The sequence below is a fragment of the Camelus bactrianus genome, chromosome 11 (genome assembly GCF_048773025.1).
Source record: "Camelus bactrianus isolate YW-2024 breed Bactrian camel chromosome 11, ASM4877302v1, whole genome shotgun sequence".
Lineage (NCBI taxonomy): Eukaryota > Metazoa > Chordata > Mammalia > Artiodactyla > Camelidae > Camelus > Camelus bactrianus.
In genome coordinates, this window is record NC_133549.1 from 56,483,215 (window position 1) to 56,506,773 (window position 23,559).

The following is a 23,559-nucleotide window of genomic DNA, read 5'->3' on the forward strand; positions in this document are numbered from 1 at the left end:
GTACAAATTTCCAGTTGTATTTTTTTTTCTTTTTATGACTGTACACAGAGGCAAAGAAAAACAGGAGGCATTTTTTTTTTCTATTTTGAAAGACAGTTACCTATTGTTATTCATCAAACTTAAAGTGTCTAAGAAGTTTTATTTGTGACTGAGGCAATAACATTTCTAATTTTGTTTTGTAGGATGCAAATTCTTTAACTTTGTTTGAATGCTTGCCTGTTTGTTTATAATCCATGTTTTATTCCAATTTTGGTTGATTTATTTAAAAATTACTGATAAGAATGAGATGTTTCCATGGGCTCAAGTTATATATTGGTAAAAATGGGTGTAGCATTGGAGGCTTGGATAGGCAGTAACTAGGACTGGTTGCTTAGATAGCATCCTTTCAAATATTTATTATTTTTCTTTTGGTTAATGTATTTATTCACTGTTGTTTAATATGTGAGTATGTAATAAATAAGCTTTAATCTTGTCTTTCCCCTGAAATTATGTTTTAAATTGTTCTATTATAGGTCAACTCCTATTAAGATATTATAGGTCAACTCCAAACAAGTACCCTTCCATTTAATACTCTTTCACTAAAGGTGAATGTGAATATATCACTCAGCTAGCTCTCTTACCAGGATTTACGTGATCTGGGATAACCTGTCTATTTTGGGAGAACTTACCCCATAGAGATCTTTTAAAAAGGTACATCCAACTCATCTAATCTGCAGTTAATTATTTCTCCCTAATCTCTCAATAAACTTTTCTCCCTGTTTTACTACTGTCATCTGATACAATTTAGATAATTATCCAGCCAATATTCCTGTGAACTTGCAGGGAGAAAATAAGCAATTTTTAAAATGTTATTAATTCTAATGAGTCACTTGGGTCAGAGTTAAAAAATTACTGCCTTAGGTTAGACTGAACAGTGCCTTATAATCTAAAACAGTTAATGCAATTTCCTTACTTAAAATTTAATTAACACTGGGATTTAGAACACTTGAGAATCTTCATGGCACATTTCCAGTTGGCATTAAATACTCTTGGTCTCTCTTTGGCTTAAGCAAATCATGCAAGAATGATATATTTAGATGCTGACTGGCTATTTCCTTTATTTCTAACTAGGTGAGTTTTGACCCTGAGTAATTAATATCAGAATGTACATTAGAGTACAGAAATTTGGCAGAGGGATACAGTAACACTGCAGATAAACTTCAAACTTAAAGTAGGCCAAGGACAATCTCCCCTTGTGCTCACACGTCATTATTTCATTTCCTGACCCCCTTCCTCAGAAATGATTAGCACTCAGTGTTTATTTAGGATCAAATGTACATGATGAGAATGATCCATGCATTGTTAAAACTAAGTATTACCCTTTTCTGTTACTTGAAACACTTGAGCTCTATCTTTCATGACTGTGATCACTTTCTATCATAATTTTATCTTCTGTATCCTTGTGCAGGGTTTTAAAAAAAATGAAAGTAAGATAGACTTATGTTACAAGATTCTCTAAAAACACATAGTTTTGATGCTATATAAATGAGACTATAGCCAGAATTAATTGACTATCCAATATTGATAAATGTATTACTAGGAAAGGAGTTATAAACTTAAGTACAGACACAAAAATTCTAAATAAAATATTAGCTACTAAAAAACTAAGAGTACTAGGTAATAACTTAATTTACTCTAATTTATGACCAAATTTGGTTTATTCCAGTGATGCAACATTAAACAAATTAATCAACATTAACAATTACATCATAAATAACAATGTAAAATATTATTATAATAATAGATATTAGAAATATTTTATAAAGATCTATAGTCATTACCTGTAAAATTTCAAGTGAAATGGAAAAAGTTTCACATAATAAAACTGTTTAATTGAAAATACCAAATATTATACGAGATGTTGACATTGTAAAATATTTTAAGTTAGTCAGGAAGTAGATGGGATGCTTAAATTATTGTTCAGCATTGACTTAGAGGTTATATAAAATAATATTCAAAGAACTCAAGGAAGAGGATTCACATCATCATCTGATATATAAAGTTCTTGAAGGATTTTATTATGTTATAAAAGTAATCTGTGTCAAAGAATTTGACAGCTTTATATTCATTATTAAGTTTGACTTGTATTTTCCCTTTTACTAAGTATGGACCTCATATTTTCCCTTTTACTGAGATCTCTGCTCAGAGAATTTAGGCATAGAAAGTATGTATTAACTAATGTATTAATAGGACTGTCATGCCACGATAGTGTTTACATATTTTGGATTCTTCAAATATTTTATACTTTCATTTTCTTCCAGTTTATTGAGATTTAATTGACATATAGCACTGAATAAGTTTAAGGTATACAGCATAATGATTTGACTTATGTATTATATGAAAGGATTACCACAGTAAGTTAAGTGAACATCAGTCATTTTATACAGACATAAATAAAGAAAAAATATTTTTCCTTGTAATGAGAACTCGGATTTATTCTCTTAACAGTTTTCATATATAACATACAGCAGTGTTAATTTTATTAATCATATTGTAAATTACATCCCTTGTACTTACCTATAACTAGAAGTTTGTACCTTTTGACTATTTTTGTCACCATACAAAGATACTACATTATTCCTGACTATATTCCCCATGCTGTACATTTCATCCCCATGTCTCATACTGGAAGTTTGTACTTCTTTAATGTCCCTCAACTATTTCAATCATCCCCCCACCTCCCTCCCTCTAGCAAACACCTGTTTATTCTCTGTATCTATGAGTTTGTTTCTATTTTGTTATGTTTATTTGTTTTTTAGATTCCACATATGAGTGATATCTTAAGGTATTTGTCTTTTTCTGCCTCATTTCACTTAGCATAATACTCTCTAGGTCTATCCATGTTGCCACAAATGACAAGATTCATGCTTTTTTATAGCTGAATAATAACTCATTGTATTTATTTACCACATATTCTTTGTCCATTCATCCACTAATGGGGACTCTTTTTTCTTCCAGTTCCTTCAGGTGTAAGCTTAGATAATTTTGATACCTTTCTTGTTTCCAGAGGTAAGCTTCTATCACTATAAACTTCCCTCTTAGGACTGATTTTGCTGTTACATTTTGGATTATTATGCTTTTGTTTTCATTTGTCTCTAGGTATTTTTTTTAGTTCTCCCTTTATTTTTTTCAAGGACATACATATTCATCATTTAGTAGCATATTGTTTTGCTTCCATGTGTTTGTGTTTTTTGTGGTTTATTTCTTGTAGCTCTAGCCTCAAGGTATTATAGTCATAAAAGATGACCTAAATCTATTCTTTTTAAAATTATTTTTTCTGTTTAGCTTGATTTCCACTACTCTGCCATCCGTTCATTGTTCTGTTTCTCTGTATCATCTAATCTATTTTTGATTCCTTCTAGTTAGTGTATTTTTAATTTTAGTTATTATATTTATTTCTTTTTGGTTCTTTTTTATATTTTCTAACTCTTTGTTTAACTTCTCACTGTGTTCATTCATTCTCCCAAGCTCACTGAACATCTTTATGATCTTTGCCTTGATCTATTGAGTAGATTGCTTGTAATTGCTTATCTCCACTTTAATTAATTCTTCTGGGGTTTTATCTCATTCCCTCATTTGAAACATATTCCTCTGTCATCTCATTTTGCCTGACTCTCTGTTTTTGTTTTTATGTATTAGGTAAATTGGTTACATTTTCCAATCTAGAAAAAGTAGCCTTATGTAGGAGATGGACTGGGGCCCAGCAGCATGCTGGTCACCAGAGCTATATGATCAGTGGGTGATTCCTACATGGGCTGCATGAACCCTTCTGTTATGACAGGGCTGGGTCCTGGGGCAAACAGTTGTGGGGCTTCGAGGGGCCCAGGCTGGTGTGAACCTGCTGGTGAGAGGGGCCTCATCTAGAGGCAGCTGGCTGAGGGGCCCAAGGTTGGTACTCTCCTGCTGGTGGGTGGAGCTGGGTCCCAGAACACTGGCTACAGGGCCAGGGAGACCTGGTGCTGGTACCAGCCTGTTGGTGGTCAGGTAAGTCTCCCACACTAAATGGCTGGATGGAGGATGCAAAATGGCACTTGCCACCACCAGTGTATTGAAGGTAGAATGAGCTCCCCAAAATGGCTGCTGCCAGTGTCTGTGTCTTCAGTGGAAGTTCCAGTTGCTTGTTTCCTCTCTCGGAGGCTCTCCAGAATCAGAACGTGGGTCTGATCAGGCTCCTTCCAAATTACTGCTTCTCTGTTTGGGGAGTCAGAGTGTGTGAGATTTTGCGAGCACCCTTTAAGAATGAGGTCTGTGTTTCCTTCAGCCCTCTAGCTCTCCCACGTGAATGCTCTGTTGGCCTTCAGAACGAGGGTATTCTGAGGGGTCATCTTCCCAGTGCAGAAGCCCTTGGCTGGGAAGCCCAGTGTGAGGCTTGGACCCTTCATTCTTTGGGAAAAACCTCTGCAGTTGTGATTATCCTCCTGTTTGTAGGTTGCCTACCCAGGTGTTTTGATAATTCTGCCCCTTCTACTCGTCTTGTTGTGGTTTCTTCTCTTTATCTTTAGTTGTGGAAAGCCCTTCTGCCAGTCTTCAGATTGTCCTCATAAGTAGTTTCTTTATGAGTAGCTGTAATTTTGGTTTGTTCATTGGATGAGGTGCACTCAGGGTCTTCTTATTCTCAGAAGGGGGTCTGTTGATGCAGCTCCTGTGGTGCAGACATGGAAGAGGGTGACATCTTGGCCATACCTCTCTACCTACTTTAAAACGGTTATAGGAAGGCATTTAGAACTATTTGAGAATTGATTTCCAGTTAAAAAGACATAATAGATAATGTAAAGTGTTGGTTAGCTTAAAATAATTAGATATAAAACAAAGGAAGCAACAGATTTTAAATGTAGTGAATTTTGCAATTTTTCAGTTGAATTGATAAAAGTAAAAAAATACATAATAGGAAATCTATATAATAAAATGTATTAATGTATGGGTAAAATAATACAATTCCCTCATTTATAAAACTACTTTAACATAGTTATTTCCATAATGATTTATATACGAAGGAAGTGGCTATTTCCTGATTTATATTCTGTATTTATTAAAATCCTCTACTTCTAGGAAAGTGGGTTTGCTGGTGAATCTGTCATTCCCCACTGCCATCTCTCATTCTCTCTTTTCTAGCCTATTTCATAGTGGAATAGTATCTACAAAAACCTCCAGCTAACATACTTCATAATGAAAGACTGAATGTTTTCTTCCTATAACCACGAAAAAGGTAAGGATATCTGCCTTCAGCACTGAGTTTCAGTATTTATTGTATAGTGCAGAATTCAAGATTTTGTCAGACTGACAGAAGAATAAACAGATAGATCAATGAAACAGAATAGAGAACTCAGAATTGGGCCCATCAAGTATGCCCAACTAATTTTTGACAAAGTTGCAAGAGCAAATGAAGGAAAGATAGCCTTTTTACCATATGGCGCCTAAAGCAGTTGCCTTCTACAAGCAATAAATAAATAAAATAAAACAAATAAACCTCAACTTAAATCTTACACCTTTAACAAAAACTAACTCAAAATGGATCAAGGACTTAACTGTAAAATGTGAAACTATAAAACTTTCGACAAAAAACATAGAAACTCTTTGGGATCAAGGACTAGGCAAAGAGCTCCTAGACTTAATATCAAAAGCACAATACATAAAAAGAAAAGAATTGATATATTGGACTTTAAAAAATTAAAAACAAAAACTTTTGCTCTATGAAAGACCTTTTTAAGAAGATGAAAAGCTGAGCTACAGAGTGGGAGAAAATGTTTGCAAACTACGTATCTGACAAAGGACTAATATCTATGATATATGAAGAACTCTGGAAACTCAGTAGTAAAAACAGCAAACAGCCCAATTGGAAAATAGGCAAAAGATACGAAAAGACATTTCACCAAAGAATATGGACAGATGGAAAATAAGTTCATGAAAAGACTTCAGTATCATTAGACAAAAGGGAAGTGCAGAATCAATCCATAATGTGATACCACCACACACGTTATTAGAATGGCTAGAACAGAAAATAGTGACAAAACCAAAATGCTGGCAAGGATGTAGAGAAATCAGATCACTTACACATTGTTGACAGGAATATAAAATGGCATAGCCACTCTGGGAAAAGAGTTTGGCAGATTGAATATCTACATAAGTTACTAATATACAACCCAGTAATCGCATCCCTTGGCATTTATTGCAGAGAAATGAAGACACAGTCACATAAAAATCTATATGAATGTTTATAGAAACTCTACTCATAATAAAAGCTGGAAATAAACTAGTTCTTCAAAAACTGAATGGTTAAATTAAAATACATAACATGAAATACTACTCAGCAATATAAAGGAATACACTATACATAAAAACCTTGATGAATCATCCAGGAAATTATACTGAGTGAAAGCCAATCCCCCAAAGTTACATAGTATGATTCCACTGATCTATCATTCTGTAAATGAGAACATTATAGAAATGCAGAACACATTAGTGGTTTCAGTGTTTAAGAAGGGAATGAAGGTGGGAGGGAAGTGGGTGTGCTGTAAAAGGGCAACATGATGGATGGAAGTGTGGTGAACAGAGTGTTCTGTATATTGAGTATATTAATGTCAATATCCTGTTGTGACATTTATTGTTATCACTGGAGGAAACTAGACAGGATTTCTCTGTATTATTTCCGACATCTGCAGCTGAATCTACAATTATGTTAAAATAAAACATTTAATTAAAACGAGATAATGAGCTAATTGGCCAAAGCATGCAGCTTTAACATCAAGTTACAGAGCTAGTTTAGTAAACTATGACTCAATGAGTAATTAAATCAGAGGTAAACTTTAGCAGACTTTGGGCAAAATGTGACACTTTGACATGTTTTATTTGACCAGGAAAACATTTTGAAAAAGACTGCATTAGTTTGCTAGGGCTGCCAAAACAAAATACGACAGCTTGGGCAGCTTAAACAATAGAAATTCATTTTCTTACAGTTCTGGAAGCTACAAATCCGAGATCAAGGTATTGGCAGGTTTTGTTTCTTCTAAGGCCTCTCTCCCTGGCTTGCAGATGGCTGACCTTTTTCTGTGTCTTCATATAGTCACCCCTTGGTCTGTGAATTGTCTGTGTCCTAGTCTCCAATTCTTATGTGGACACCAGTCATATCGGATTAGGAATTATCCATATGACCTCATTCTACCTTATTTACCTCTTTAAAAGTCCAGTCTCAAAATATAGTCACATTCTAAGTTACTGGGGGTTAAAACTTCAACATACAAATTGGAGAGGCGGATGCTGAAGGAGACACAATTTAGCCCGTAACAGAAACTGACATTTAGAAATTAAGGGATTTCAAATAAAATTTAATCTCTATGTTATTTCTAGAGCCTACAATTAGTTATGGCAACAATTAGGAGTACTTGAGGAATGAGTCCCTGCTTCAAAAGCATATGCACAAATGCACTCAAGAATTTATAATACTCATTCATCACACACACATACACAATCAGAGCCTGTCCTCTTGAGTTCTTTATGAAATGCCTGGCCTTTGTGTCATTTAGATTATGATGGCTGGAATATAGCATCATGTAGGCTTGTGATGGAGCAGGGCGAGAAGAGTGAAGGGGAAGACTGAAAGAAGCATGAGGGCTCCATAAACAAATAGCCTTCTTAACAATTTTGTAAGCAGTACCCTTTAATTGTCAAGAAGCTGGCTAGTTGATCTGACATTTGAAGAGAGCAGACAGGGTCTCTCTCAAAAGGGCTTAAAAACATTCTGTCAACAATGAATCAATTTATTACATTAATCCTTCTTTATTCTTCATTGTTTGATCAGGAGTTGAAATTTATTCCAGGCTCTGACCTTTCAGTTTACCCAGTATACTGATGGCAGAAGGTGCAATGTTCTGGCTTATGGACAGCATTTCTATGAACATAAAGAAATGATTATTCTTAATGTGAACCATTAAACCAAGTTGGCAACCACGTTACTGTAGTTTATGCATGAAAATATTTTACTAGATAAGGAAAGCCAATCCTTTTATTAGCATGAAAGCTATATAAGAAGAAGATAAAAATGTGACAAGTATTTCCTCAAATGCAAAGTGAAAATCTCAAATTCTACATGATGCAAAACAGAGAAGTGATACAAAATATAAAAAAGCAGATGACACTTTTATTTTACCCTGTAGCATAGATGGAGCTTGTTGAAAAAGGCCTGTCATAGTACATACATCCCTGCATCATACCATCTACCCGCCCAGATTTACTAAATGGAATGTCACTGATCAGCTTATTAAAAGACAGTCTGGAAAAATTTAAATATGCCACAGCAATTACACTAGGCCATTTTAGTTCAGAAAATAAAATGTTTATAATGTGAATAATTAACCTATATATAATAGTTTATACTTCTGAAAGTTTCATTTCTAGTATACCATTTGATTTTATGCTCATAAATTTGCAAGGAAAATTTAAACAAAATGTGTTTTTCAAATAGATTTATATTTGACTTTGCCAGTTCGCCTCAGTGTTTCCCAGTAGTGATGTTGACTTAGCACAAGTGTCCAGGACGCTGGGTGTCCAATCTAAGGAGACTAAATGGCCAGTTTAACTCACTGAGCTTTATACACACACATTCACTCATTAAGAATCTGTAAGGTTCAATGAAATAGTCCGTAAGTTTCCTTCCATTTTATATTTTGTAACTTTATAATCCTGTTTGTTTGATTAGATTATCTTGTTCATATAGGGTGTTAGCAAATCAAGTAAAGCCTAAGGAGATCACAAATGAAAAAACAGAATTCTGTTTAGAGGCTCTGAGGGTAATTAACAGGTGGAATAAATCTATTTTTGCCTCTATGGCCACCCAGAAGAGATAATCTGTCACATAAATTGTCTTGGAGGCAAAATAAATTTGTAAGCTATGGTTTCCAGAGAACTGCAAAGTAATTTTCTTTAAAACAGTTTTAGCATCTGTTTTTTCCTCCTCCTTCTCCAGATATAACTGGAAGTCATAAAATTAAAATGTATTGTTATGATAATATGCCTTTTTACTAACTATAACTCATAATCTTAAGCTCAAACTTTGAATATTGAGTCTTCCTTTGGCTTTAGAATTAAGCGATAGGTGATGCCAATATATGAGGAAAAAAATCTCTTGATGTGTAGTTGAATGTTTTCACAGAAGAGACAAAGATGAGAGTAAAGGAGAACTAAGCAAAAACGTAGATTCTGTAATTCTGTATATTAATTATATATATATGTATTTTATATATATATTTGGTTTGGAAAACACCAGGTTAAATTGATATAACCAAGTTTACCTTTTACAGTACATTTCAAAGCCTTTAAAAGCCACGCTGCATGCAGGAAATCATAAGAATTCAAAGAATAAATCTTGGACCATTTAGTAGGGAGATAAACTTAACCTTCAATATGATTACAGGAGTAATTAATACTGTAGGTATTTTCACAGTAAAGACTGCATTATTAAGTAAAAGCTGAAGCTCACTGAGAACACTTTGTAAGGAGGAGACCAAATGGATAGGCATGGACTTTGTATCCAAGTCTAGGTTCTAATTGGCCTTAAGCCCTTCTTGAATTTGACCCTTGACCAAGTGATGATCTATTTAAGCATAAAACCTCTTTATCTCTAAAATATAGATGATATCACCAAAATTAATGAATCGTTGAAAAGATGAATGGTTTCCTGGTCAGTAGCATATGCTAAAAGAAACTGTTACTGCTACCATTTTTGTTGCCACTACTACCAGGGAAAGTACACAGAACTTGTAGTAAACAGATTTATAACTAACATGGTTGATGAGAACAAAATTACAAAACTTCTATTGTATGAAAACAGCTCATTCTTATTTATGCTGGATAACTACTTACTCCTTTGGTGGTGGTGGTGGTGGTTTTAACTTTCCCCTCTCAAGGGCTTTATATCTGTGCCTTCAAAATCATTCTGAAAGTGAATCATTTCTTTAAGGTAAGTATTTTTACAGTTTTTTTCCTCAACATAAGCCAACCTGGCCACCTGTTTCCTCAAGCTGAACCCAGTGAGGCTCCGGGGAGTTTTTGGTGTACCTTCCAAGCTTTTTGAAACTGGTTGTTCTCTTTCTCTTTTTTGTATGGTTAGGATAAATGCAGAACCTTCTTTGCTTTGATTTTTACAGGGACTTTCAAAGAGTCAAGAAACCATCTTTGTGACTATCTTTTTTGAAGTGGGATAAAAGACATCTTTCCAAATATCACCTTTTTAGCAGTTTTATTTCTATCTTTTACTTCGTGTAACACTTTCAAAATTGATGATGTATAGGGGACAACAGATTGCTTCAGAATTCCTCAAACTCAAAAACAAATATTTCAATTTCAATTTGGTAACTATCTTAACAAAAATAATATGAGTATACTTTGGATCAAGTTGATGACCTCTATTTTAAAAAATTCTAGAATGGAATATCAGTTTGAAGCAAAGTGAGTTCCCGCAAGAGATAACATTTAAAATTTAGTGTGTTGGTAAATGCCAGCATGTCTGGTAACTTTAAGTTGACATGATATAATGTGAAAATGACAGTAGTTTTAAGCTTGTGTGGTTAAATTGAATTCTCTTATACAGTGACGTATGACTGAAGACCATTCTATTCAGAACAGGTATTTTGCCCTTTAATTTTTAAATCACATGAAATATTGCTTTGACAAAATGAAAACAACTTACTGTGGCAGAGTAAGAAACTATTCTAAATAATATAGAATATTTTAAAAACTTATAACTGGTGTATTTCCAGCAAGTGAAGGGCAAGTAATGTGATGGAGCCTCCTAAGAAAGAAAATTTCTCAGTTGTTACAGTCAAGACAAGTCACAGCAGATTTGCAGTTAGCGTTAATAGAAATGTTGAGCTCAAGGTATTTTGACAGGTACTGCCGTGATCAAATCATAAGAGGTATTATCTGTATCCTCCTTTTATACAGACTAATCTAAAATACTTCATTAGTAGTAACTATAATTAACTATTCTTAGGGATTTGAAATCTCCCACAGCCCCACAGGTATAATCAGGTTTACTTCAGAAAGTATTCTGTTTTATTTGATTTAATGTGATTAGTCTTCAAATATTAATTTTTAAAATTTTAATCATCCTGACTTAATCATGACCCCTAAAATATTTAACATATAATGGGCTGTTATTAAAAACAAAAATGAATGGATAACATTTTGTCTTAAATTTATCTCTAGAAGTACGTTTTGGTATCATGGAATATCCTTGTGTCTGAAACTCAATTTCTTCTATTTTGAGCATAGTATGTTACTATAAATTAAAGCAGATCAGTAGCTTCTAGAGCAACTTTTTAATATTATTTCTAAAATTATGTATAGGAAAATCTTTTACTTAGGACAATTTTTTAAAAATTTTATAATATAGAATTACCTATATTCATTATAAATGTAAGACATTGTAAATATACCTTTTTTTTTTCAATTATGTTCTTTTTGAGTTAATACTTTCTCTCATATAATTCCCCAAATAACAAATTGTGGTTAATGAGCTATTCCAAATCTCTAATTTTTCATATTCTTACCATGTAGTTTTTATTGATAATTTATAATTATATAAGTGTAATTTATAACAGAATTGGATACTGAAGTTAATTTCTGTATTTTTATGAAGAAAAATATTATAAGCAATCTGGGTTAAAGACTAGAAAACATTGAAATATTTTCTTCTAGATATATGATCTGTAGAAATTTTAGCTATATACATGTTTATTTTTAATGAATATTTACAATGGTGTCTTTCCCCTTAAGTCAGTATTGCATTTAACTTTATAGAAATAAATATACAGTTTTAGATATTAAAAAATTTAGAGATGTTCGTCTAAAAATTTAGTGTGACGATTTAGAGTGCTTGTCCTAAAGGGAGATAAAAAGATTTTGGTATGAAAATTTTGTCCTCTTCCCTAATCAGCTGCTGTTTTCAGTTGTGGTGAATGCTGGGTAATGCAGGGATATGAAAGCCCAGTTCATTCCCCAGCATGAGACTCTAAGGACCTTCCTAGCTTCCTGTCACCCCATGGAGATGCTGAGGCAATTGCTATAGTTTCAACCAAACTCCTCCTCTTCTCAGTCTTGCTTGCTTCTCTTTCTTCACAGGTGTAAATCCTGAGAACACTTTCTAATGAATTTCCTGTATGTAAATCTCTGTCTCTGAGTTTACTTTCCATGTAAATTAACCCTTATGAGTTTGTACCAGCAGTAGTCAATGAAAACAGATGCTAAAATGTGATTTTGACACTAAGCTGGATCACCTGTTGGCTGGCTGAAGCTAATCTACTGCTAACCTCAGCACTAGGTAGTGGTGCATGGGTAATCTCCAGCACAGGTAACAGTATAATTATTAAAATTTCATCTGCAGTGTACCAGTAGGGGGAAAAAGCAACTAGTGGGGAAGGCATGAGGCACTCAAGGTTTATGAGCAAAATAGTATTTTATCGGCAAAGAAATTGGATAGCTATAGGGGTAAGTGATGGAGAAATCAAGTGAAAGGCATGGAGTGGTAAGTCATTAATTAAGAGCTAAGTGTGAATACAACAGTGCCTCCTTTACAGTATATAAAAAAGCTCTCATACCCAGTGCCAGATGGGCAGAGAAAGCTGAGGTTTGGGCTCAGAATTTTATCATAAAAAGTAACAGAATTCAGGAGACAGTTAAATTCTCAACTTACACATGTCTGCTATGCTAAACAGAACCCTGATTAGGAAAGAATGGGGCACTTGTCTATGGGTTGGGGTTGATGAAATTGAGAATTTTAAATCCTTACACTTCCCTGGACACAAGGAAGCATGAACCACCTTCTGGAGCTCCATGTTAAGGGTCAGGACTTCCATGTTAAGGGTCAGGGTTCCTCCCTTGCTTAAAGACAGCCTTTCCCTGCTACACTATGTAAACTTCCCACTGATTTTCCCCTTGCCTCCTGGGCACCAGGTCAATAATTAGGAACATTTCTTTGAGCTACAGGAACTAGTAAACATATACAGCACTGTGTCTGGGGTATGTTGGATTAAGAGAGGAAGGTACATATATACTGTTTAAGGGAGAATTTAATGAGATGAGAGCACTCTCTTGCAACACAGAATTTAAATCTTTGTCAAAGACCCCACAGGATGATTCCAAAATGCTGTGAAGAAGATTCTAGAAATTTGGGATGAGCAATGGCCTAAGTAAGGTAGAAACACAATACCTTGCCTGGAAGAAGGGAGCAAAAGAGGACATTCAAGATGTTCTGCAAGAGGGTCCAGAAGATTTTGCATGTTCCCATCACTTAATGAGAAATGCACAGCGGAGAGGAGCCCAAGCATCATGAGCAGCTCAGTGGTATCTGTTTCTTACGGGTGGGAATTCACAACAGCAGAGTTGTTCTTGAACTAGGCTCACTGATGTTGAATTTCGTGAAATGCTTTTTCTGCGTCTATTGAAGTAATTGTATGATTTTTTTCCTACATTATGTTGAACCATTTTATGTCCCAGGAATAAATACCAATTGATCACAGTATATATATATATATATATATATATATATTAATTTCAGCTTTATTGAGGTATAATTGCTATATAAAATTGTGAAGCATTTAAAGTGCACGTCGTATTGATCTGATATATGTATACACTGTGAAAGATTTCCTTTTTATACAATTGTGGAATTACAAAAGAAGGTGGCACCTCAGAGACCAAGAAGCTGCTGATGCATTTCTGAGGTAAGGAATAAAAAATTTACTATTGAATAGATCTCTTGTTTATATGTTCCGTTGCCATCTTTCTTGGGCTTTATTTTGTACTTTCATTTAAGTCTTGTACTTTAGGTTCATCATTTTCCAAGTTCATGTATTTTCTGCTAAATAAGATTCTAAGGTGGTTGAATATGGACTCCAAAGCCACACTAGCTAGGTTTGTATTCCCTGCTCCATTAATTCATAGCTGTGTGTGACTCTGAAGAAGTTAATGAAACATGCTGTGCTGCAGTTTAATTTAAAAGATCAGGAAAATAATAAAATGTTCTTTATAATTTATGCCGATTATATGAATTTATATATATAAAGTACTTGAATTTTTGATATCATTATTACTCTTAATATAACTTTGAAATGTACAGTCTAGCATAAAATGGATCGAATACTTCATAAAAATATTTTCCAATTAGATAAATGAATAATACAAACATTTATTGACAGGCATCTGTATGAAAATATGACAACATAAAAAGATACGTAAGACCATAACTGAATGAGAGGAGAAAGATATATGTACTCCATTGTAGTTTATGCTACCAGATAATAGTGGCTCAAACAAAATGTAACATAGATTTGTCTCTGTCATCCCTTGTTCTGGGGGGGACTTATCACTTACTTTTTCTTAAATATTTTTTGCTCTTATGACTGCATTTCCAGAGGCTTATTTGTTTTTCAACAAACAAACTAAAATATCTCTTATGCTTAATTAAAAAGCCTTGAAGTTACCTAATCCTCTCTTATTGCAATCTTCTAGAATAGATGCATTTCTTTTTTTAATTATTAATGACAAAAGGTCGTTATAATACTGGATTTTTACCTTTAAAATTACATCATTTATTTTAATATGTATTTTACATGTAGCTTTGCATTTAACCACAAGGGTGTGGAATTGTCTTTGCTCTGACATTAATAGAAAATTCTGTGACACTTGATTGTGTATAGATTCTCAAGTGATCATTCTCTATATTAGCAGGTTTCACAATGCACTACTGTCAACTTGGATGCATGCAAAAAAGAATGGGTTAATAATGCAAAACCAAAGTGTGAATTGTTTGTTCTTATTTCCAGTCTGCCTTCTCCAGTAGAAAAAAGGGATGACATTATAGCTAGTCTTATCTATGTGGAAGGTCAGAGTCCATGATCGTTACTGACATTCATTCAAAATTTGTGGCAAAATTTAATAATGTCTATGGAGAATGCTTGCTCATGTGACCGTTACTCAGCGTGTGTGTGATGGTAAGTAAGAGCTAAGAACAACTTTTCTAACTGCTCCTTAGGTTGGTAATTATAAAATACATTTTTTATCAATTCCTCAAAGCTAATGTGCTGCTTTTTAAACTGAAGTATATAGTCAGTTACAATGTGTCAATTTCTGTGCAGTGTAATGTCCCAGTCATGAATATACATACATATATTTGTTTTCATATTTTTCATTAAAGGTTATTACAAGATACTGAATATAGTTCCCTGTGCTATGCAGTAGAAATTTGTTTTTATCTATTTATATATATAGTGGTTTACCTTTGCAAATCTCAAACTCCCAAATTTATCCCTTCCACTCCTGTTCCCCTAGTAACCATAAGATTGTTTACTATATCTGTGAATCTGTTTCTGTTTTGTAGATGAGTTCATTAGTGTCTTCTTTTATTTCTCTTTTTTCTTTTAGATTCCACATTGAGTGATATCATATGGTATTTTTCTTTCTCTTTCTGGCTTATTTCACTTAGCATGATGATCTCCAGGTCCATCCATGTTGCTGCAGATGGCCTTATTTTATTGTTTTATGACTGAGTAGTATTTCATTGCATAAATAAACCACAACTTCTTTATCCAGTCACCTGTCGATGGACATTTAGGTTGCTTCCATGTCTTGGCTATTGTATACAGTGCTGCTGTGAGCACTGGGGAGTATGTACCTTTTCAAATTAGAGTTCCCTATGGATATATGCTCAGGAGTGGGATTGCTGGATCATATGGTAAGTCTATTTTTAACCTTTTGAGGAATCTCCATACTGTTTTCCATAATGGCTGCACCAGACTACATTCCCACCAGCAATGTAGGAGGGTTCCCTTTTCTCCACACCCTCTCTAGCATTTATCATTTGTGGACTTCTGAATGATGGCCATTCTGACTGGTGTGAGGTGATACCTCATTGTAGTTTTATTTGTATGTCTCTGGTAATTAGTGATATTGAGCATTTTTTTCATGTGCCTGTTGGCCATTTGTATGTCTTCCTTGGAGAACTGCTTGTTTAGGTCTTCTGCCCATTTTTGGATTGGGTTGTTTGCTTTTTTGTTAAGTTGTATGAGCTGTTTATATATTCTGGAAATTAAGCCTTTGTCAGTCACATAATTTGCAAATATTTTCTCCCATTCTGTAGGTTGCTTATGGTTTCCTTTGCTGTGCAAAAGCTTCTAAGTTTAAGTAAGTCCCATTTGTTTATTTTTGCTCTTATTTATATTGCCTGGGTAGACTGCCCTAGGAGAATGTTGCTAAGATTTATGTCAGAGAATGCTTTGCCTATGTTTTCTTCTAGGAGATTTATTGTGTCTTGTCTTATATTTAACTCTTTAAGCCATTTTGAGTTTATCTTTGTGCATTTACATGCTGCTATCCAGTTTTCCCACTACCACTTGCTGAAGAGACCATCTTTTCTCCATCGTATACTCATGCCTCCTTTGGTGAAGATTAATTGACCGTAGATCTATGGGTTTATTTCTAGGCTCACTGTTCTGTTCCATTGATCCATATGTTGTTTTTATGCCAATAACATGCTGTTTTGATGACTGTAACTCTGTAGTATTGTCTGAAGTCTGGAAGGGTTATTCCTCCAGCTTCATTCTTTTTCTTCAATATCGCCTTGCAATTCTGGGTCTTCTGTGATTCCATATAAATTTTAGGATTGTTTGTTCCAGTTCTGTGAAAAATGTCCTGGGTAATTTGTTAGGGATCGCATTAAGTGTGTTGATAGCCTTGGGCAGTATGGCCATTTTAACGATATTGATTCTTCCAATTCAAGGGCAGGGGTATCTTTCCATTTCCTTCAGTCATCTTTAATTTCCTTAATCAGTGTTTTGTAGTTCTCCAAGTATAAGGCTTTCATTCACCTTCTTGGTCAGATTTATTCCTAAGTATTTAATTTTTGGGGATGCGATTTTAGAAGGGATTGTTTCTTTACTTTCTTTTCTGGTTGATTCATTGTTAGTATAAAGAAATGCAACTGATTTTTGTAGGTTAATCTAGTGTTCTGCTACCTTGCTGAGTTCTTTTATCAGTTCCAGTAGTTTTTGGGTGGAGCTTTTAGGGTTTTCTATATATGTAATCATGTCATCCACATATAGTGACAGTTTTACCTCTTCTCTTCCAATTTGGGTCCCTTTTATCTCTTTTTCTTGCCTGACTGCTGTGGCTAGGACTTCCAGAAGTATGTTGAATAGAAGTTATGAGAGTGGGCATCCTTGTCTTGTTCCAGATTTTAGGGGAAAGGCTTACTGTTTTTCACCATTGAGTAGTATGTTGGCTGTGGGTTTGTCATAAATAGCTTTTATTATATTGAGATAGATATGTTCCCTCTATACACAGTTTTGTAAGAGTTTTCATCATAAATGGTTGTTGAATTTTATCAAATGCTTTTTATGCATCTATTGAGATGATCATGTAATTTTTGTCCTTTGTTTTGTTGATGTGGTGTATCACATTCATTTGCATATGTTGAACCATCCTTGTGTCCCTGGGATGAATCCAACTTGACGATGGTGTATGTTCTTTTTAATGTGCTGCTAGATTCTGTTAGCTAATATTTTGTTGAGTATTTATGCATCTATGTTCATCAGTGATATTGGCCTACAATTTTCTTTTTCGGTAGTGTCTTTGTCTGGTTTTGATATCAGGGTGATGGTGGCTTCATAGAATGAGTTTGGGAGTACTCAGTCTTGGAAGATTTTGAGAAGGACCTGTATGAGTTCTTTGTATGTTTGGTAGAATTCCCCAGTGAAGCCATCTGGTCCTGGACTTTTGCTTACAGGGAGGGTTTTTATGCTAATTCTATTTCATTTCTAGTGATCAGTCTATTCAAGTGGTCTATTTCTTCTTGATTCAGTCTTGGTGGAATGTGTGTTTCCAGAAACTTGTCCACTTCTTCTGGGTTGTCCAATTTGTTTCCAGTTGTTCATAGTATTGTCTTTGTATTTCTGTGGTATTGGTTGTAATTTCTCCATTTTATTTTCCTACTTTATTTGTGTTTTCTCTTTTCTTCTTGGTGAGCCTGGCTAGAGGTTTGTCAATTTTGTTTATTCTTTCCAACAACCAGTTCTTGGTTTGTTTGATTTTTTTTCTATCTTTTAAAATCACTGTTTCATTTATTTCCTCCCTGATCTTTATTATTTCCTTCCTTCTCCTAGCTTTAGGTTTTGTTTGCTTTTCTTTTTCTAATTCCTTTAGGTGATAGGTTAGGTTGCTTACTTGAGATTGTTGTTCTTTTTGGGGGAAGGCTTGTACCACTATGAACTTCTGTCTCAGGACTACTTCTGCTGCATCCCATAGATTTTGTGTGGTTGTGTTTTCATTGTCATTTGTCTCAAAGTATTTTTTAATTTCTTCTTTGATTTCATCATTGACCCATTGGTATTTTAGTAGCATGTTGTTTAATCTCCATACTGTAGTTTTTTTCTCCTTTGTTTTTCTGTGGTTGATTTCTAGTTTCATGGCACTGTGGTCTGAAAAGATGCTTGAAGTAATTTCCACTTAAATTTGTTGAGACTTCTTTTATGCCTGAGTACATGATCTATTTTTCTCTCCTAGAGAATGTTCCATGTGCACTCGACAAGAATGTATATTCTGGTTTTTTTTGGAATGTAATTTCCTAAAAATATCAACCAAATCCCACTGTTCTATTGTGTCATTTAGTTTCTCCATTGCCTTATTGATTTTCTGTCTGGAAGATCTGTCCAGTGACGTTCATGGGATGTTAAAGTCTCCTACTGTAATTGTGTTCCCATCAGTTTCTCCCTTTATACATGTTAATATTTGCTTTATGTATTTAGGTGCTCCTATATTGGATGAATACATGTTAACAAGTGTAATATTCTCATCTCGTATTGTTCCTTTAATCATTATATAGTGTCCTTTATCTTTATGGCCTTTGTTTTAAAGTTTATTTTGTCTGAAATCAGTATTGCTACTCCTGCTTTCTTGTCATTTCTATTTGCATGAAGTATCTTTTCCATCTTCTCACTTTCAATCTATGTGTGTCCTCCTTAAAATGAGTCTCTTGTATGCAGCATATTGTAGGTTCTTGTTTTATTATGCAGTCTGTCACTCTGTCTTTTGATTGGAGCATTTAGTCTGACATTCCAGTAATTATTGATAGATATTTGGTTGTTGCCATTTTGAACTTTGTTCCAGTTTGGTATTTGGTATTTGGTATTTCCTCTTTGTTTCTTTTTTTCTTTTGTATTATCTTGGTTTCTTTTTGGTTTTTGTGACTCTATTGAATGCTATTGATTTGTAGTTGCCCTGTTTTTCAATTATATTGACCCATTACTGTATCTGTTTGCTTTAAACTGAGTCATACAAGCTCAAACACATCCTAAAAAGAACCAAAAAAATATGTATATATTTTCTTGCTCCCCTCTCCCACCTTTAATGATTTTGATGCCCTCTCTTACATCTTCATGTTTATTCTGTAGCAACTGATTATAGTTATCACCTTTCCAATTATGGTTTTCTCCTTTCTATAGCATCCTGCTTTTCTGTTTAGAGTAGACTTTTCAATATTTCTTTTAGCATAGGTTTATTTCTACTGAATTCTTTTAGTTTTTGCTTGTCTGAAATTCTTTATATCTCCTTCTATTTTAAAGGATAGGCCCTAGGTTGTAGCTTTTTCTCACTCAGGACTTTGAATATATCTTGCCACTCCCTTCTGGTCAGCAGTGTTTGTGTAGAGAAATCAGTTGAAAGCTTATGGAGGTTCCCTTGTAACTAACTCTTTGTTTTTCTCTTGCTGCATTTAGAATCATTTCTTTGTCTTTAACCTTGGGTATCTTCATTATAATATGTCTTGGTGTAGGTCTATTTGGGTTCTCTCATTGGGGACCTTCTGTGCTTCCTGAACTTGGATATCTGTTTCCTTCTTTAGGTTTATAATTTCTTCAAATACGTTTTCAACCCCCTTTGCTCTTTTTTCTCCTGGGACCTCTGTTATGTGTAGGTTGGCATGTTTTATATTATCCCATAGGTCCCTTAAAATTGCTTTCATTGGTTCTTACTTGCTTTCCTGTCTGTTGTTCTAATTGGATCCAAAGTTACTTATTTGTTCCTCTACATTGCCTCCTTTAGTGTAGCTTTTATCTTAGCCATTGAGTTTTGTTTTTAATTGGCTCTTAATAGTTTCAAATTCATTTTAAAGTATTCCCTGTCTCTATTCATAGTCTCTTTTAGTTCCTTCAGTGCATTGATCACTGCCTTTTTGAAGTCATGATCCAGTAGACTGTTGAGGTCTTTTTCATTGTTATTTTAGGGGATTTCTTTTGTTCTTTAAATTGGGGGTAGTTCCTCTGCTTCATTTTTCTTGTATCTCTCTGGCACTATGGATTATGAAGTATCAGTTAGCTACTGTGGTACTTGAAGGGATTTTTTTTAAAAAGATGTAGACAGTGTAGATTGTGCACCCCTAATAATTTTGTCCTGAGATCTGTTTTTAGTATGGATGGTTGCCACATCTTTCTTCTGTGTGTGTTGGCTGTTATCCCTTTGTTTGGGGTGTGGCTGGCGTTTTAGGGACTAGAGCCTGCCTTGGCTATTGAGCAGGGCCTCCTTTTTGTTGTATGGTTGCCACAGCCCTGAGAGGAGCCAGGTTTGTTCCTCTTTTGTTGAAATGGAGGCCTCCAGACCCATTTCTGAGCTGTGCTGTGTAGTAGGCGTGGTTGGAGCACTTTAAGTACTGTTTGTTGTTTCTGCCCTTGTCGCCGCTTTAGCCACAGGGATGTCAGTGCACTGCTCTGGTGTTCCCCAGGTTTTCTGCCCTCAGAGATACCAATGCAGTCGCACACGTGGTTCATGGTGCACTACTGGGTCAGCTCCATCCCCAGCACCAAACGCTGCTCCTGCACTCACCACACTTGAGCATCTTAAAGACCTGCACTGAGGCCCCCAGCCCTCAGTGACTGTGCGTCTGTGCTACCGGGTCAGTGCCATCGCCAGTGTACTCGCCCTACTGCGCAACCTCTGCTTACTTCTTCCAGAGGCCTGCAGGTTGCGCCACCAGGTCAGCACCTTTCCCAGCACAGTGTCTGCACGTGGTAGGCAGGTTCACAGAAGACGACCCAGCAGCCCTCACCACCACTGTGTGTCAGAACTCCACTCCTTGTTCATTTTTTTTAGAGGTGCAGGTCTACAAAGGCACCCACAGACCAAAACACTCCCCACTGCCCGGGGCTGTAAACAGATTTCAGTCCCTCCTATGAAGTTGCGGAGCCCCTGGGTACAGATTCAGGTTTCAACCCCATCTCAGCCTGGGAGCTGCACACCACCATCCTCTCCTTTTTCCCTATCCTTCCTTTCTCTTTTTCTCCGTTCTCTTTCTCCCCTTCCCTTCTATTTCTTTCCTTCTCTCTTTCTCCTCTTTCTGCCCTTCCCTTTCTTTTCTTTCTCTTTTTCTTCCCTTCCTTCCTTTCTCTCTGTTCTCCCCTTTATCTTCTTCCTTTCTCTCCATTTTCTCTTCTTCCCCCTTTTCTTTACTCCACTTTCCCTTTCCCTCCCTTCCTTCTTTCTAATGGGGGACCCAGGCTATTCTGTACACACTCCCAGCCACAGCACACTCCAGGCCCGAGGTTGCTTCTGCACAGTCAAGTCCCAGTCCTCCACCCAGGTAGGGCAGCCAAGTCTTGGACTACCTGCACAGATTCAAGTCTAGGGCTGGGTGTCACAGGGACCCTTTGTGCTGTTTCACTTAGTTCTGTTGGCCAAGGGCTGCTCTACACAGATCAAGCCTTGGAGGTCCCCCTTCTATCCCTGCTGACCTCTCTGTTGGAGAGGGGTAGACCCATTATAAGAGTGCTATTCCTCCTTTGCCATTCCCTCCCAGCAGGACAGATCCTGCACTAATTTCTTTTTTTTTTTTTTCCCCTCTCCCTACCAGATTTGTGAGGAATGTTGTCTTTTGAAAAGGCGATGTTCTGTCAAAGCTCAGCCGGTGTTCTGAGTTAATGGGTGGGTCTGTGGATATTTCTTGGTGTATTCATAGGAGTGGGTGAGCTAAGAGCACCCTTCTACTGCACCATCTTGTCTGCTCCTCTGTGAAATATTAATGAAATAAAAAGGGAAAATACATTGAAAATACTAAATTATGTTCTTGTTCAGGCAATCTCCCTCCAAAAATAAGGCATGCAAAATATACCGTACAGTATACATCTGTATAACTTACAGCAAAAGTAAAAAGAGAAGCAATATTGTACAGAATTGTGGGAAATTGAGTAAAATTCATAACATTTGTGAATTATGACATTTTAATCTTTCAGGTTTACCTGTCCCTTAGAGTTTAATATAAAAATGAAATAATCTGAAGGTATAAATCGGTGAAAAACAAGACTAATCAAAGAGGATCATCAAGGAACCTAGTGTAACTGTGTAATAAAATGTCAAAATACGTACCTGTGGAACTTAAAGACAGGTAGATGTTTCCAATGCCAAATAGTATAAAGTACAGTGTAAAATAAAATGGACCTTATGCAATTTTACTTTTTATTGTGGCAATATATATATAACAAAATTTACCATGTTAACCATTTTAAGTGCTAAATTAGATACATTCACATTATTGTGCAGGCATCACCACCATCCATTTCCAGAAATTTCATCATCCCAGACAGAAACTACCCATTAGACAATAACTTCCTGTTCTCCCTTCTGTTGAGACCCTGATAATATCTATTATGATTATGCTTCATGTCTTTGACTTTGCTTAGTCTAAGTACCTCTTATAAATTGAATCATATATTTGTCCTTTTGTTTCTGTCTTGTTTCATTTAGCACAACGTTATCAATGTCCTTCCATACTGTAGTATTATAAGAATTTCTCACTTTTGAAGCTGAATAATATTTTTTGTATATGCCATGTTTTGTTTATCTGTCAGTGGACATTTAGGTTGTTTCCATGTTGTGGCTCTTGTGAATAATGCTGCTAAGAATTAGTGTACAAGTATCTGAGTTCCTGCTTTCAGTTTGTTTGAGTACATACCTAAAAGTGGAATCACTGGATCATACGGTAATTCTATGTTTCATTCTCTGATGAGCCATCATACTGTTTTCTACAGTGACTGCACCATTTTATATTCATGTCAGCAGTGCACTAGTGTCCCAGGTTCCCTGAGTTCTCACCAAAACTTAGTTTTCTCTTTTTTTTGACAGTAGTCATCCTAATGTGTGTGAAGTCGTATTTCATTGTGGTTTTGATTTGCATTTCCTTAATGACTAGTGATATTGAGCATCTGTTCACATGCTTATTGGCCAGTTATATGTCTTCCTTGGAGAGATTATATTCAAGTCTTTTGCCTATTTTTCAATTGGGCTGTTTGATTTTTGTTGTTGAGTAGTTAAGATTTCTTTATTCTGGGTTATTAACCCCTCCCATTCTGTTGTTTTTTCACTTTCTTGATAACAGCCTTTGAGGCACAAAAATTTTAAATTCTTATGAAGTCTAATTCATCTATGATTTAAAAGTGAACATACTGACAGAAATGGACATAGACAAACCACACACACACACAAATAGGC

At 35.3% G+C, this 23,559-nt stretch overlaps 1 long non-coding RNA gene across 3 annotated transcripts in view; it reads right to left on the bottom strand.

Annotated features, from left to right (window-relative positions):
• Positions 1-1,616: 1,616 nt before the first annotated feature.
• The window catches only part of LOC123617702 (uncharacterized), a 54,365-nt gene continuing 32,422 nt past the window's right edge, over positions 1,617-23,559 (bottom strand). For 2 of the 3 annotated variants that reach the window (XR_012510233.1, XR_006725908.2), the window contains exon 4: positions 1,621-4,681. This is a non-coding gene — a long non-coding RNA (uncharacterized LOC123617702). Of the gene's footprint in view, positions 4,682-21,922; positions 22,081-23,559 lie in introns of all 3 variants that reach the window. The other variant, XR_012510234.1, reaches the window with a different exon arrangement.